This window comes from Chrysemys picta, chromosome 1 (assembly GCF_011386835.1).
Source record: "Chrysemys picta bellii isolate R12L10 chromosome 1, ASM1138683v2, whole genome shotgun sequence".
Taxonomy (NCBI): domain Eukaryota; kingdom Metazoa; phylum Chordata; order Testudines; family Emydidae; genus Chrysemys; species Chrysemys picta.
The window spans coordinates 197,251,902-197,267,210 of record NC_088791.1 but is presented as its reverse complement, the minus strand read 5'-3'; the positions used below and the strand labels follow the sequence as shown (position 1 = coordinate 197,267,210).

The 15,309-nt window shown below is 48.9% G+C and overlaps 1 protein-coding gene across 3 annotated transcripts in view; it reads right to left on the bottom strand.

Annotated features, from left to right (window-relative positions):
• LOC101939760 (interferon-induced GTP-binding protein Mx1-like) overlaps positions 1–15,175 on the bottom strand; it is a 41,305-nt gene extending 26,130 nt beyond the window's left edge. Inside the window, exon 1 of one of the 3 annotated variants that reach the window (XM_065577574.1) lies at positions 15,155–15,175. The gene's annotated coding sequence lies outside the window, so the exon portion shown is untranslated. Of the gene's footprint in view, positions 1–7,667; positions 8,085–8,559; positions 8,667–15,154 lie in introns of those variants that run through there. The other 2 variants (XM_005304461.3, XM_005304460.5) reach the window with 2 other exon arrangements.
• Positions 15,176–15,309: the final 134 nt, after the last annotated feature.

The window sequence follows — 15,309 nt, the reverse complement described above, 5'->3', positions numbered from 1 at the left end:
ATAAGGAAGGTGTTTGGAGGAGGCCATGGGGAAGTAGCCCAGGGAGTTATAGCTGTCATGCAGCTGTTACAGGAGGCACTATAGACAGCTGCAGTCCACAGGGCCCTGAGCTGGAACCTGGAGTAGAGGGCGGGCCCGGGTTCCCCCCAAACCTCCCAATTGACCTGGACTGTGGGTTCTTCCAGAGGGGAAGGTCTCTGGGCTGTTCCCCAACCCACACGGTGAATCTCTGAGGCAAGAAAATCCGCCAATAAGTGCAGGACCCATCAAGATAGAGGAGGAACTTTGTCACACTGGTGTCAGCGGTGGGATCTTGGGGTGCACAGTGTGGCAGAAGAAGGAGGGTGATTAAAAAAAAAAGGAGAGGATTTATTTTTTTTTCGCCACAATGGATGATGTAGTGCGGGCACTGATACAAGCTATGGCGGCCCAGCAGGAGGCTACCCATGTCCAAGCAGCCAGCCAACAGGAGGCAGTGCGGCTGCAGCAAGAGACTAATCGCCTGCTGATGTACCAGGCTGCTCAAGACCGAGCTATGTTGCGGGAACTGGTAAATCAGATAAAGTCCCTTACAGAGCTGAATCGCGGCCATGATGGGACGCAGCTCATACGGGCCAGCCATTGGCTGCAGAAAGTGACACGGGAGGATGATGTAGAGGCATACGTTCTGGCCTTTGAGAGGACAGCCCTACGGGAGGCCTGGCCTTGAGATCAGTGGTCTGGCATCCTTGCCTCATTCCTGTGTGGGGAGGCCCAGAAGGCCTACCATGATCTGTCTGAAGAGGCTGCGGCAGACTACCCCCAGCTGAAAGCAGAGATCCTGGCCAGATCTGGGGTAACGACAGCAGTGCGGGCCCAGCAGTATCACGGTTGGAGGTAACAGGAAGACAAAAGCCCACGGTCCCAATTGTATGACCTCATCCATCTCGCACAAAAGTGGTTGCAAACAGAGTCCCAGAGTCCGAAAGAGATACTAGCGGTTCTGGTCATCGACTGATACATGAGGGGACTACCACCAGACCTTTGTCCCTGGGTAAGCCAGAACGATCCCTCCACCTATGACGAGGTTGTCGCCCTGGTAGAGAGGCGAAGGACAGTGAGGGAGCTGACCTGACCAGTTAAGGAAGAGGCACCCCGGGTTAAACTAGCAGCACCAAGCCCTAAAGTTCGGGTGATTGGGCCACCAGGAGGGCCCAGGTGGAAAAAGAGAGAGGCTGAAGGCCCATCAGAGGCCACAAAGAGTCGGAGCACTGAGGGAGAAGAGGATCGTGATGTTAGACTGCCCAAACCAAGAGACCGGGGAATGCCTAGGGCTCCATACAGATGTTATGCCTGCGGGGAGAGGGGACACATAGCTGCACAGTGTCCCAATGCCGAGGAGCCTATGTAGTGTAACCTGGGGAATTGGGTAGATCCATGCTCCCTAATCCACCTTGTGGGGGTCTCACTAACCCCACATATGTATACCAGACCAGTGAAACTAAATGGGGTAGGGACCACGGCTCTGGTTGATTCGGGGAGTGCTATCACGCTTGTCTCAGGGAAGCTCGTGAAGCATAGTCAGCTGCTGCAGGCTAAATGTACGGGGATAACATGTGTCCATGGGACAGTTAGTTACTACCCCACCATCCCAGTAAAAATCGAGATCCAAGCGAACACTACTGAGGTAGCAGCAGGTGTAGTCCCTAAACTCCCATACCCGGTGCTCATAGGGAGGGACTTCCCAGGGTTTGGAAACTTACTCCCAGTACGGGGATTGGAGAAAGATGGGGATGCTAAAATTGATGAGGCATCCACAGCAGACTGTCAACCCCCAATCTTCTCTGAAATATCCCCAGATTTGTTCTCCACTCCCAAACAGGGTAGAAAGACAAAAAGGGAAAGAAGGGCAGCTAAGGCCTTGGGAACTCGAATACTGACCAAAAGCCAGAGGGTCGCTCTTGTAGGTAATAGGACCCGCGCAGCTGAAAAGGAGGCCATGCAGGAGAGAGAAGCACCTGAGTCTGACCCCCACCCTAAAGCTTCTGAACCAGTAGAGGCAACAGAGACTGGGCCCCTACATCTCAGGCAGATTAGTCCCGGGAGAGGAAATTTTGGATGGAACCAGGCAGAAGACCCAAGGTATGACAACATTAGGAAGGAGGTGACTGTAATAGATGGGGTCCCCATGGAAGGGAAAACCCAGGGACCAGGACCCTACTTCATAATGAAGAAGGATCTCTTATACCGGGTTGCACCAGTACAGGGGCAGAAGGTACAGCAGATCCTAGTACCTCAAAAACACCAGAACGCTGTATTAGGTCTTGCTCATAGTCATCTTTTTGGGGGGCATTTGGGGGTAGAGAAGACCCTGGCACGAGTCCTACGATGGTTCTTCTGGACCGGAGTACATGAAGAAGTGCGGAGGTACTGTGCCTCCTGCCCAGAGTGTCAGCTGCACAGTCCCCGTCCCCACTTGAGGGCACCTTTAGTACTCCTTCCCATCATAGAGGTCCCCTTCGAGCAAATAGCCACGGACCTAGTGGGACCCCTGGAGAAGACGGCTCGGGGCCACCAATATATACTACTTGTTTTGGACTATGCTACTTGCTACCCAGAAGCCGTCCCCCTGCGGAACACGGCCTCTAAAACTATAGCCAAAGAGCTGGTGGGGATCTTTGCCCGAATGGGGCTACCGAAGGAGATTTTAACCGACCAAGGAACCCCATTTATGTTGAAGCTAATGAAGGACCTCTCTACGCTGCTCCATATACATACCCTGAGAACTTCGGTCTACCATCCACAGACTGATGGGTTGGTAGAAAGGTTTAACCGAACCCTCAAGGCTATGATAAGGAAGGTGGTAAGTTGGGATGGGAAGGTTTGGGACACCCTACTACCCTACCTTATGTTCGCTATCCGGGAGGTACCACAGGCCTCAACTGGGTTTTCCCCCTTCGAGTTATTATACGGGCGTCACCCCCGTGGCACACTAGATATCGCCAAAGAGATCTGGGAAGAGGAACCCAATGAGGGGAGAAATATAATAGAGCATGTAATGCAGATGTGAGACCGGATAGCCCGGGTTACCCCTATTGTACAGGAACATTTGGAGAAGGCACAGGAGGCCCAGCGAACCCATTACAATCACCAGGCAAAAGTGCGACAGTTCCAACCAGGGGATCGGGTTATGATGTTGATGCCCACGGCAGAAAGCAAGCTTCTGGCCCAATGGCAGAGGCCCTATGAGGTGGTTGAACCCGTGGGGGAAGTAACCTACAAGGTGCGGCAGCCAGGACACAGAAAACAAGAACAGATTTATCATGTTAAACTTCTGAAACCCTGGCATGCACAAGAGACATGCACAACGGTCCAAAAAGACCTAACCCAGGAAAACAAGCCTTCCAAACAGGTGAGAGTGTCTCCCGATTTAACACCAGACCAGAAAAATGAGGTGTCTGAGATGATCTTCCGGAACCAAGATGTGTTCTCGACAAAACCGGGTCGAACAACCGAGTCATATCACCACATCGTCACGAACCCCGGGGCCAGAGTAACAATGAGGCCCTATTGGGTGCCAGCGGCAAAAAGGGAGGAAATAAAAGTAGAAGTAAATAAAAAATGCTGGAGTTGGGGATCATCGAAGAATCCCAGTCAGTGGTCCAGCCCAATCGTGGTGGTGCCCAAACCTGATGGCACCACAAGATTTTGCAACGACTTCCGGCGACTAAACAAAATATCCCAGTTCGACGCGTACCCCATACCTCGCATAGATGAGCTGGTGGACCGTCTGGGTAATGCCCGGTACTTGACTACCCTAGACTTGACAAAGGGGTACTGGCAGATTCCCCTTGCAGAAGATGCAAAGGAAAAGACTGCGTTCTCTACACCAGAGGGTCTTTTTCAATATACTGTCCTCCCTTTTGGACTACATGGGGCCCCAGCTACCTTCCAGCGCCTCATGGACAAGCTATTACACCCGCATAACAGTTATGCTGCTGCCTACTTGGACGATGTGGTCATTCATACCCCAGACTGGGAAACCCACCTGGAGAAGGTGTAGGCAGTCCTCGATACCTTCAGGCGAGCTGGCCTTACAGCAAACCCTGCCAAGTGCGCTGTAGGGTTTACAGAGGCCAAATATCTTGGCTACATTGTGGGAAAAGGTCTGGTAAAACCCCAAGTGAACAAGTTAGAGGCCATCCAAAATTGGCCCTGACCAAGTCGCAAGAAACAAGTCCGGGCGTTCCTAGGTGTGGTGGGGTATTACTGACGATTTATCCCCCACTTTGCCACAAGGGCAAGCCCCCTCACAGCCCTAGTGAAAGCCCGTGGACCTGATCTGGTGAGATGGTCTGACGCAGCAGAGGAAGCATTCACAGACCTACGGACTGCCCTCTGCAATAACCCCGTACTGACAGCCTCTGATTTCACCAAGGAGTTTATCCTGCAGAAGGATGCATCCGAAGTAGGGTTGGGGGCTGTTCTATCACAGATGGTTGGGGAGGAGGAACACCCATTCTATACCTCAGTCGGAAACTCCTTCCAAGGGAACAAAAATATGCAGTGGTGGAGAGAGAATGCCTCGCTGTAAAATGGGCCATGGAAACATTGCGCTACTACCTGCTCAGGCGCAGATTTGTTCTCGTGACTGACCATGCCCCTCTTTAATGGATGCAGCGGAACAAGGAGAAGAACACAAGGGTGACCAGATGGTTCTTATCCCTCCAACCTTTCCAGTTCCGTGTGCAACACAGAGCAGGGAGCGGTCATGGCAACGCCGATGGCTTGTCACGTGTGCTCTGTCTGGCGTCCCAAGCTGCCCAACTCCTTGGCGTTGAGCAGGGGGGGAGGGATATGTGACAGACCCAGACCAGTGGGGTACAGGAGTCTGGTAGAGGGCAAATATACTGGCCACTGGATGAGTAGTTTTCTGTTCCCTGAGTGACCAGAGCAGGGGCTGCACTAGAGTAATCAGGAACCTGCTAGAACCAGTTAAGGCAAGCAGGCTAATTAGGACACCTAGAGCCAATTAAGAAGAAGCTGCTAGAATCAATTAAGGCAGACTAATCAGGGCACCTGGGTTTTAAAAAGGAACTCACTTCAGTTTGTGGTGCGAGTGTGAGGAGCTGGGAGCAAAAGGCAAGGAGCTGAGAGTGAGAGGGTGTGCTGCTGGAGGACTGAGGAGCACAAGTGTTATCAAACACCAGGAGGAAGGTCCTGTGGTGAGACTAAGGAAGGTGTTTGGAGGAGGCCATGGGGAAGTAGCCCAGGGAGTTATAGCTGTCATGCAGCTGTTACAGGAGGCACTATAGACAGCTGCAGTCCACAGGGCCCTGGGCTGGAACCCGGAGTAGAGGGCGGGCTCGGGTTCCCCCCAAACCTCCCAATTGACCTGGACTGTGGGTTCTCCCAGAGGGGAAGGTCTCTGGGCTGTTCCCCAACCCACATGGTGAATCTCTGAGGCAAGAAAATCCGCCAATAAGCGCAGGACCCACCAAGATAGAGGAGGAACTTTGTCACACTATATTGAAATATATTTTGTAAATTTTTTTTTTTCCAAAACATTCTTAATATACATCACGTTGCCTACTCATTTCATCTAGATTTTCAGAGTTGTTTGCAGTGGCTTCTGTGCTATTTCCCTATAATCCAGATTTGTCAGAAAAGTCATTTGGGTTCTCATACAATAACACCTGCTAACATAAGTAATTATTTAAAGAAAAAGAGGACCTTTACCTGGCATATGATAGGAGTATTTCAAAACTATTAACTCTTTTAGGGTTGCCAGGTTTCCTTTTTTTACACCAGAGCACCCAGTCGAAAAAGGACCCTGGCAGCTCTGGTCGGCATTGCTGACTGGGCCATTAAAAGTCCAGTCGGTGGCACAACGGGGGGCTAGGGCTAAGGCAGGCTTCCTACCTGCCGTGGCTCCATGTGGCTCCCAGAAGTGGCTGCCAGGGCCGTGCGGCTGCTAGGCACATGGGGGGCCAGGGAGGCTCCGTGCGCTCCCTTCCCCGCCCCCCCTCAGAGTGCCGGCTCCGCAGCTCCCATTGGCCAGAACCGTGACAGAGTCTCCCTGGCCATTCATGCACCTAGGGCAGTGTTTCTCAAATGTGGTCACCGTGGCTGCAGCCACCAAGGGGTTTTCCTGCGGCCACAACAGTCACCTGGGCAGAGATGCGGGAGGGAACAAAGCAGCAGCCCCTCCCTGAAGTGCTAAGGGGCTCTGAGGGCAGGCTTCAGCCCCCTCCCCCTCAAGAGCATTGGGGCTCTGGCGGCAGTTTCTGGGCTTCAGCCCCCCACCCCTGCTCCAGCCTTAGGGCACTGGATCTGGGCTTCAGCCCCCCACCCCTGCTCCAGCCTTAGGGCACTGGATCTGGGCTTCAGCACAGGGTGATGGGGCTTCAGCAGTACAGGTCTTACCTGGCGTTGTGGTCAAGAGGCAAGGAGGCGGATGAACCTGGGGTGAGAGGCCATGGAAGGGAGTTTGGGGTGATGGGGGCTGGGGGAGGCAGCTGGGGCCAGGGGGATCTGTGGAGGCCCAGGGAAGGCAGCGGGGACAAGGAGCACCAAAATACAACTGTACATTATTTTTATTATTGAGTCCACAAAAAAACCCCAACATAAATAAATGACAATGATTTGGACATGTATATGTGCATATTGATAAGTTTTTCCTAATGCTAATTAAGTATTTTAGGAAAATTTGTTGGAGTGGCCATGAAAAATTTTGTTGTGAAAACCCCTTGCCTAGGGGCCAGAGACCTAGGGGGCCGCTTCCTGAGAGCCGTGGTAAGCGCCACTGGGACCCTGCACTCTGGACCCCCTCCCACAGCACAGAGTCCCCTCCCACACCCAAACTCCCTACCAGAGCCATATTCCCCCCATGTCCCTCCCATCCCCGGCCCCACCCCAGAGCCCACATCCCCAGCTAGAGCCCTCACCCCACCCCACCGCTCCTCAACCCCCTGCCCCAGCCCAGAGTCCCCTCCCGCACCCAAACTCACTCCCAGAGCCCACCCCCCCCATACACCAACCCCAGCTCTGAGCCCCCTCCTGCACTCCAAACCCCTCATCCCTGGTCCCACCCCAGAGCCTGCACCCCCAGCCGGAGCCCTCACCCCCCACCCCAAATCCCTGCCCCAGCCTGGTGAGTGAGGGAGGGTGGGGGAGAGCAAGCAACGGAGTGGGGGGAGATGGTGCAAGTGGGGGTGGGGCTTCAGAAGGGGCAGAGCAGGGAGTGGGTCAGGGGTGTTCGGTTTTGTGCGATTAGAAAGTTGGCAACCCTATCTGGTCTTACTTATCTCAGTCCTTCTTTTCTCTGACCAAACTTAGGGAAACTAAACTAACCTCCCAGTGCTAGAATTGCCAAAATCTTTGGTTCCCAAGAATATTACCTTTATAGTTAAGGACCAGTCATTATCTTTTGCCCTGTATTTTTAGGCTATTAGCAGACAGGGTAGTATTTAAAGCAAAACAGAAAATTTTATATTATTCCAGTGAAACAACCTCTATGCAACTCTTGCTTCAGAATCCTATGCAGTGGCTCCTGTACCACTGCCAAATGGCTACATATGTAAAAAACAATCTCTAACAGTACAATTATTGACACACACTTTTAGGTTATTATACAAGTGAGGAGAGGTACAAAGAGAGCTGTGGTAGAAAATAAGTCTCCTACTTACATCTTACTTATTTCAGAAACTGTCAGAAATCTGGTAGCTCCAATCATTCTTTCTTGGTGTAATGCTTAGTTGGCCAAATTCTGATATCAGTTACACTGGTGGAAATCGGGTGTAACTCTACTGAACTCAGCTGTGTTTCTCCTGATTTTTCACTGGTGTTAGCAAAAGCAGCATCTACGTCACTAACTCTCCGCAGCTTCCTCGACAGCAAATAGCAGAAACGAAACTAACCAGGAGGCGTGTTCTCAGCATCACTGCGCAGGGCACTCACGGTCTCCTACACCTGTGACATAATGCTGTAATACTCCCAGTAGAAGAGGGCAATTCCTGGTAATCACAGTAATGTTTTCTCTCCTCTGTTTATTTGAGCTTTCAGAGGCATTCATCTAGTTTCCCTGAATCCCCGAGAGACTGCAGCTGAAAATGAAACTAAGCTAAGGCAATGTACATAGTGCTATCGTTTGTCCCACAATATGATGCTCTCTCTCTCTCTAGCCGCGAGGTTACCTATGCTGTAAAGCTGTGTAAAACATTGGATATCAACTCCATCAAATACCATTACAATCTTCTGTTTTAAAATATCAAATTAACAATCATCAGCGATTCCTCCCACAAACATCCTCTTAAGATAGAAACGGCATTTTCCCCTGTAACGTTATGCTACTAGTAGAGATTTTATAATCTAGAGTTCATTTGTTTGTGTTTAGTGAGAGAAAAAACTTTTGTATGCAGTTATGTCACTTTGTTTCAGGCTTCCTGGTAGCAGCTCTTTGTGCTGCCCACATCTGGCTACCAAAAGTAATTCCTCTCTCTTGCAATAGAAAAATCACAGATATTCACACTGCAGGGGTAAGTGATTAATTGAGAAGGAAGATAGGAGAAAGGATCTTACCTGTTTCAGATGTTGGGCTGAGAGGGAACTTAATACTCTGATGCTTTTGGCTATATACAGTGCTCATTAGCTCCACCCAACTTCTGTGACCCAATTCAGGAGAAATGAAACAAACCACAGGAGCTTCTCTGTGAAATCTTACAAGATAGTGCCTAATTTAAGTCTTCAGAAATTGCACTGGACAGAAGTGAGTTGCAGTTTGTATTTACTGTACATAATTAAGGCAGTGTGAGGCAACCCCCCCCCCCAAATATTAAAGATAAATAGCTGAGTAGTGGGTCTAATTTTTAATATTTGACTGATCTAGGCCCTAATTCTCCAAATTTACCATGCATAGGCAGTCCCCTGCATCTTACCAGAGCTCCACTCAAGTTCATGGGCACAGGAGCCCACCTGTGTGTGTTAGAAGGTATGTGGATGCTGCAATCACAAGGTGATCTGGGAATTACACCGCCCTGCCACTGTGTTGACAGACCTTAAGTGTATTGCATATTCTGCTCCAGCTGTCCAGGTCACACCTGCCTTCTCAGAGCCCAGCTATGCCATTGTTACTGCTGTTGAGCAGTTCCAGTGAAGTCAATAGAACAGTTTAGGTAATACAGTACAGCCTACAGGAGCAAGGGATGGGAGCAAAATTGGGAATGAGATTTTCAGTGGGATTTATATTTCTAGGTCACTTAGGAATTTTGCTGAATCCTCATACCCCAGTTCTCTCTTTTCCAGGTAGCACATCCCCTAGGCCATCAGCACTCCCAGTATCATTGAGATGGGAAAACCCTCCAGAGTGCTGCCTCAATGGTCAGCTAGGAACACCCGGGGAGAGAAGGCAGTGACTAGACTCAGAAGCAGATAGTTTAAAATACACACATTAGCTCTGGCTGAAACATAATGGGTAGCTAATTTTTGTCAAACATAAGGAGCTAATGTATCAGTGTGGATAGTGGTGGTTTCATTATTGTAATTCATAGGAACAGTTCTTGTAATTTAATTTATTTCCGTTTTTTAAAATATAAAAGTATAGGGCCAGATTGTGATGCCTTTACTCACACTGAGTAGTACCTTACTCCACAAGTAGCTCTATTTATCTCACTTGGAGTTTTTGCAGAGTAAGGTACTATCCAATGTAAAAGTATCAGACTGGCCCACATAGATGTCTTTCTGCCTTAGTCCAGTCTAACAGGTCATACATCTGAAATCTTCCAAATACAGCTGACAAATGTATTTCAGTACTATGGGTACAAAACCAAATACCCTTCTATGGAAACGTGACTCAAAAGGATGAATGTCACAATAAAATGCTCCCCCACATTGGGTTCCCCGGGTAAGCACCAGTGTTGTATATTGCTAATGCCTTTATATGCATTGGAAAGTATCTTGGGAATGGGAAGGTTGAAGGTCTGAGTGTGGAGTGGAAGATTCCTTTGCAGGTTACAAGAGGGTGAAGGGGGAGGAAGGGAGAAAGGAAAAGACAGTTACTCACCTTTGTAACAGTTGTTCTTCAAGATGTGTTGCGCATATCCATTCCAATTAGGTGTGCGCGCGCCGCGTGCACGATCGTCGGAAGATTTTTACCCTAGCAACACTTGGTGGGTTGGCTGAGGTGCCCCCTGGAGTGGCGCCCTTACAGTGCCAGATATATACCCCAGCCAACCCAGCGCCCTCTCAGTTCCTTCTTGCAGGCTACTCTGACAGAGGGGAAGGAGAGTTCACCAATGACACTTAGAATGAGCATGCTACCTATACAAAAACTAAACATAGGTCCTGCTGCTTAATATAGTGTCCTGTTTTACAGAACAATGTACTGTATTTCAAAAGGAATAAATGGTTGACACTTTCTAGACATACATCACATATCCATAAATTAACCATGGAACTGCTTCCATTTTTTAAATCAAGCATGTTATAAATCTATTTTAAAATATAATTATCCCTCTAAACTAATCATGGCAATTAAAAGAGAAAACTAAAGCCTGCCACTAGTAAGGTTCAAGAAACAATTGAGATGGAGCAAGTTGTAGATGAAACTACTTGTTTACTAGCTACAAGTAAAACTACAGTATTACTTTAGCAGGTATTTATTCTTTCCAAGTTATATCAACATACACAGCCAATCAGGGCTGCAAGTACATTTACAAACACTCTTAAGAGAAAATAGTTATCAAAAACACCCAACATAGATTGGAAATATTTTGCAGCCTTCTGGTTTGCAGTTTTGCTTTTAAATATAATAAACCCCAGTCACATGCACTGAGTTTTTAAATTGATGAAATTAAAAGTGAGTTATGATTTAGAACAGTCAACTTGACACTTGAATCTGCTCTGTAATACTGCAAATGGGAAAACAAGGAAATAAGATTAGCTACCTAGTGCACTATGAGGTATGATAAATATTGAAAACTAGAATACACTTGTTAAATGAACAAAATTCATTTTATGATGCATTTACTCTTGGTTTTAAGGGTTTTCACTTATCTGCCAGTTCAGTAACATGCCATCATTAGTCTGACGTGTGCAAGCTCTACTGTGTATAAGTTAAATGTAAATAAAATGTGGCAGTGTTTAGAAACACCAGACTGAACATCTCTAGTTGTAAGTGCTTTAAGTTTAAAAAAAAAAAAAAAAAAACACTTTTGCCCCATCTTGTAAATTAAAACAATCTTTAGATGAGCTTAGGGATTTTTTGTTACCCTCCAGGAGTCTGCATGCAGATATTTGTACTCCTCTCCACTCCAGACCCTATACTTGGACACCCTCCAACCAAAGAGGGCTCCACCACCACAGAGCACCAATGCCACATAACACTACATAATAGTAGAGGTTCTGTAGTGCATTTTATAAAAACCTCTACAACGCTTTGCTATGAGCTCTTTGCTAAATGGAGAAGAGAACAAAAATTAGTGAGTTCCTACTGTCTTCTAGCTGTAGGAAGCAGTAATACAACAAACTCTAAAGATCTCCTTGTATAGAAGGAAAACTGAATTTTCAGTGCTCCTGGCTCAACTGTTCCTCAAGTTCTCCTCTTTCATTCTTCTTTCGGTAATGTCCAATTCTTTCTTCTCTTCACCATCCCAGTCCAGTGATGATGTCCTGAGGGCCAGTTTCTTCCTCCAAACACTAGCACTTTCCTTCAGTAAAGTGAGACTGAGAGGCTGAGTGTCCTTGATCAAGGTTACATAAGCTCTATACCTACACGAACCCAGCCCTCTGGGATTTGTTCTATCCTATTCCCATGAGTTACAAGCCTGAAGGAACAACACTGGTCCAATTCTGAGTTGCATCCAAGCTGAACTTGGTGCAGTTTACAGGTGGAGGATTGTTGTAATTCCCACTTAACTGCCCGTGTCCCTAAGGCAGAGGATCCTAATCTGTGGGGCGTGCCCCTAGGATGGTGCAGGAGGACATGCCTGGGGCCACATGGGGGGGTGGGAAGGGAGTGCCATCCAGCTCCACTCATGGCCCAGGGTCTCGGCTGCTGGCTCCGTGACCGAGGTCCTGGCCCCCAGCTGTGGCCCCGGCCTTGGCCCCCTTACCTGTGTCCACATCCCCCCCCCTTCCCAGAGCTGTAGCCCTGCTCCCGGCTGTGGGGGTGGGTGGGGCATGGACAGGGGTCAGGGGGACATGAGTTAAAACATTTGGAGACCACTGCTCTAAGGCATCATTCTGGCAACTGGCAATACCAGAGCACAAAGGTCACACCCCCTTCACCAGGGGCTGAGAGGAATAGGGGGCATAGAACTGCCATGCTGCTGCAGGGAGCTGGCTACCCTGGTTTTCTGGCTGCTTTGCACTTGTACAGCAGCACAAAGCTGCTGGAGCCATTGCGTTACACAATCACCTCCAGAACACTGACAGCTGCTGCATCTTCATAGCTTCAGCAAACGGCATCCATCACAAGCTCACAGTAAAGACAAAAACAGTTTGATCAACTTCCCATTCTCTTGGTACATCATCCAATGTGCGTAAGAAAGCGCAGTCAAGAAGACATGTCCACAGCTAAGGCTCTGTTTACACTGCAATTAAATACCCATGGCTGGCTCGTGTCAGCTGACCCATGCTCATGGGGCTCAGACTAATGGGCTATTCTATTGCTGTGTAGACATTTGGGCTCAGGCTACAGCCCAAGCTCTGGGACCTTCCTGCCTCACAATGCCCCAGATCCCACGCTTGAATATCTGTGCCCTGTAACTTCAGTGCCCTCATGGCCAAGATGTAGTCTGCGCTGTAGGCAGCTCTGGCCAAGAAAAGTCAGGCGCAGGAATGCAGCAGGGAAAGTCCCTTCCACCCCAGGGGCACCTGTTCCAACCCCCCCCCCCCCCAAGTGAACATATGCGTACGCACACGCATCCCTCCCACCCCCCTGGAAGAGTACAATGAATATAGGAAAGGGAAATATTGATTTACAGAAGGATGAAAGGAAAAAAACACCGGGGGGGAGGGGGGGGAGAGATAAAGGGAGCGATAAAACAGGGTTACATTTAAACCAAGGACCCACAGGCCCAGTGGTAGCACAGTCTGAAACGGCAGACTCCAAGCAATGCGTCTGCACTCAGAGTTCAGGACTCCTGGGCGAAGTTCCAGTCCAGTGAGTCTTGGGGGCTCCTGGTTGTCTTCGGCGATAGAAAACTTTCCCCAACAAACCCCTCTGGTGCCCTCTTCTGCCCCTCTCTGCGAAGCCACACAGAATGATAACCTCCCCACATGGCTAGCTACAGCCTTCCTCCTTATTCCCAATGCAAAGTCACAAGCCCAGGTACTCACGGTCCACGTTCCCTTTAATTTTTTCCACCCATGTGTGGATTGAATTTTGTTATGTGCACCAATATCAAGGAAATGTGTGGATGTGCGCCACCAGTAGAAACAAAAAACCTAGATAGAATATGTTTTTAAAAAGTTACCATAGGGATAATTACTCCAGCCAGGACAGGTTAGGCATTTTAGAACTCACTCCTCAAAGAATTAAGTTTAAGCATAAGAGAAGTAAAAATTATGAAATGCACAGACCAGTCAAAAAACTAAAATAGCACTTTGAAAGAATAAAATTAGAGAGAATATACGGGCATTGCAGGAAGTACCAAGTAACAACAACACTACAAGTACGTGTTGGGAGGTGAGTGTATGTGTGTGAGAGAGAGAGAGACAGAGAGACAGAGACACAGACAGACACATGGACACACTGTGTGTGAGAGAGAGGGAGACAGAGATAGACAGACAGACATGCGTCTCTCCCTGGCTGCTGCAGCCCCAGACAAAGCTAGGGCCAGGGTAGAGAGGCATCTCCTGTCCCCGCCAGAGGCCAGGGAAGAGATGTGTTATTCCTGTCGCCACTACAGCCCTGGCTGGCGCTGCGGCTGGGGCCGGGGAAGAGGCCCGTCTCTCCTGGGGGACACTTTAGGATCTTATGAATATCAAAATTGTAAAATTGCAATGAGTTGTGCCAGATATGCCGTGTAAGGTATCTACAAAAATGTCAGTTTGCCAAGTATGATAATCTTGTTTATATGTTTGTATCACCTTGGTATTATGAGTTATAGATATGTATGTCTGTCGGTCTGTATTTCAAACTTGTGCTATGCTTCTAGGTGATAGTAACACCCTCAGACAATTTGGCATCAGCACTGCCTAGCTCCTTAATGAGCCATCAAGCAGGCATCAATGAACCCACTGAAAATTGTACAACGAACCATTTGTACAATGAACCCATTGAAAAAGTCAAGGGCTACACCTTATGACTCAGGCAGGCATGCAGGGGCAGAACTCGAAGGCTTCCAGGCCACGTGCTGGGCAGCTTGTGTTTGGAACAAAGGGAAGCACAAGCACAAGCCACATGGCAAAAGACTATAAAAGGCAGCTGCATCTTTTCCATTTTGTCTTCAGTCCTCCTTCTTACCCCTGGAGTAACCAACCTTTGGATGTGTTCCAGAGAGACTTTCAAGCCAGCAAATTCACCAAGACTGCTAGGAACCGGATATATGGACTTTGAAGTCTTTGTATGTATGTGACTGTTTTACCATTTAACAACACTCTTCTTGTTCTTTTTTCTTTACAATAAAACTTTAATTTTAGACACTAAAGGATTGGCTGGCAGCATGGTATTTTGGGTAAGATCCAAACCTGTCCTGACCTGGTGACGTGGCTGACCCTTTGGGGTCAGAAGAATATTTTGTACAAGTGAGCAGAGTTTTTTAAATAACTTCTCACTGTACTGGACCTAGGTGCTTGTTGGGAGCCAGAGAACTGGAATGCAATAAGGGGGCTGTGTGATTTCTTTTTTGCTTCTTGATAACCAGTGGGGGGAAAGGGGGAATTAGAAGCACAGTTTGTGACTGGCTGGGGAGTTTAACTTCAGTGTTACCCACCAGTCTTGGGAGTATCTGCTCTACTTTGTGCAGCCTGCCCTGTCCTTGGCATTTCCAGTGAGGGCTGCCCCAGGCACCCCAGGTCACATCTCCTGTTCCCGCTGCAGCCCTGAGGCTGGGGCAGAGAGGTGTGTCTCTTCTTACCCCCCCACCCCCACAGTCCTGCATGCCCCAAGCTCCCCCAAACCCCCCCATCAGCTCACCCCACTGCCCCTGCCCTCCACATTCTCCCCGCTCACCTGTGTGCATGCCTGCACGGCTGCTGAGCAGCCCTAGATGGGCCCTTAGAGGGAACACAGCTCACGGCAGCAGCGACACTGGGTCCAGTACAGTGAGAAGTTTGTCCTTCTCGGGCGATTCCTCCCTGGCACAGTGCTCCTCCTGGCTCCTGCCC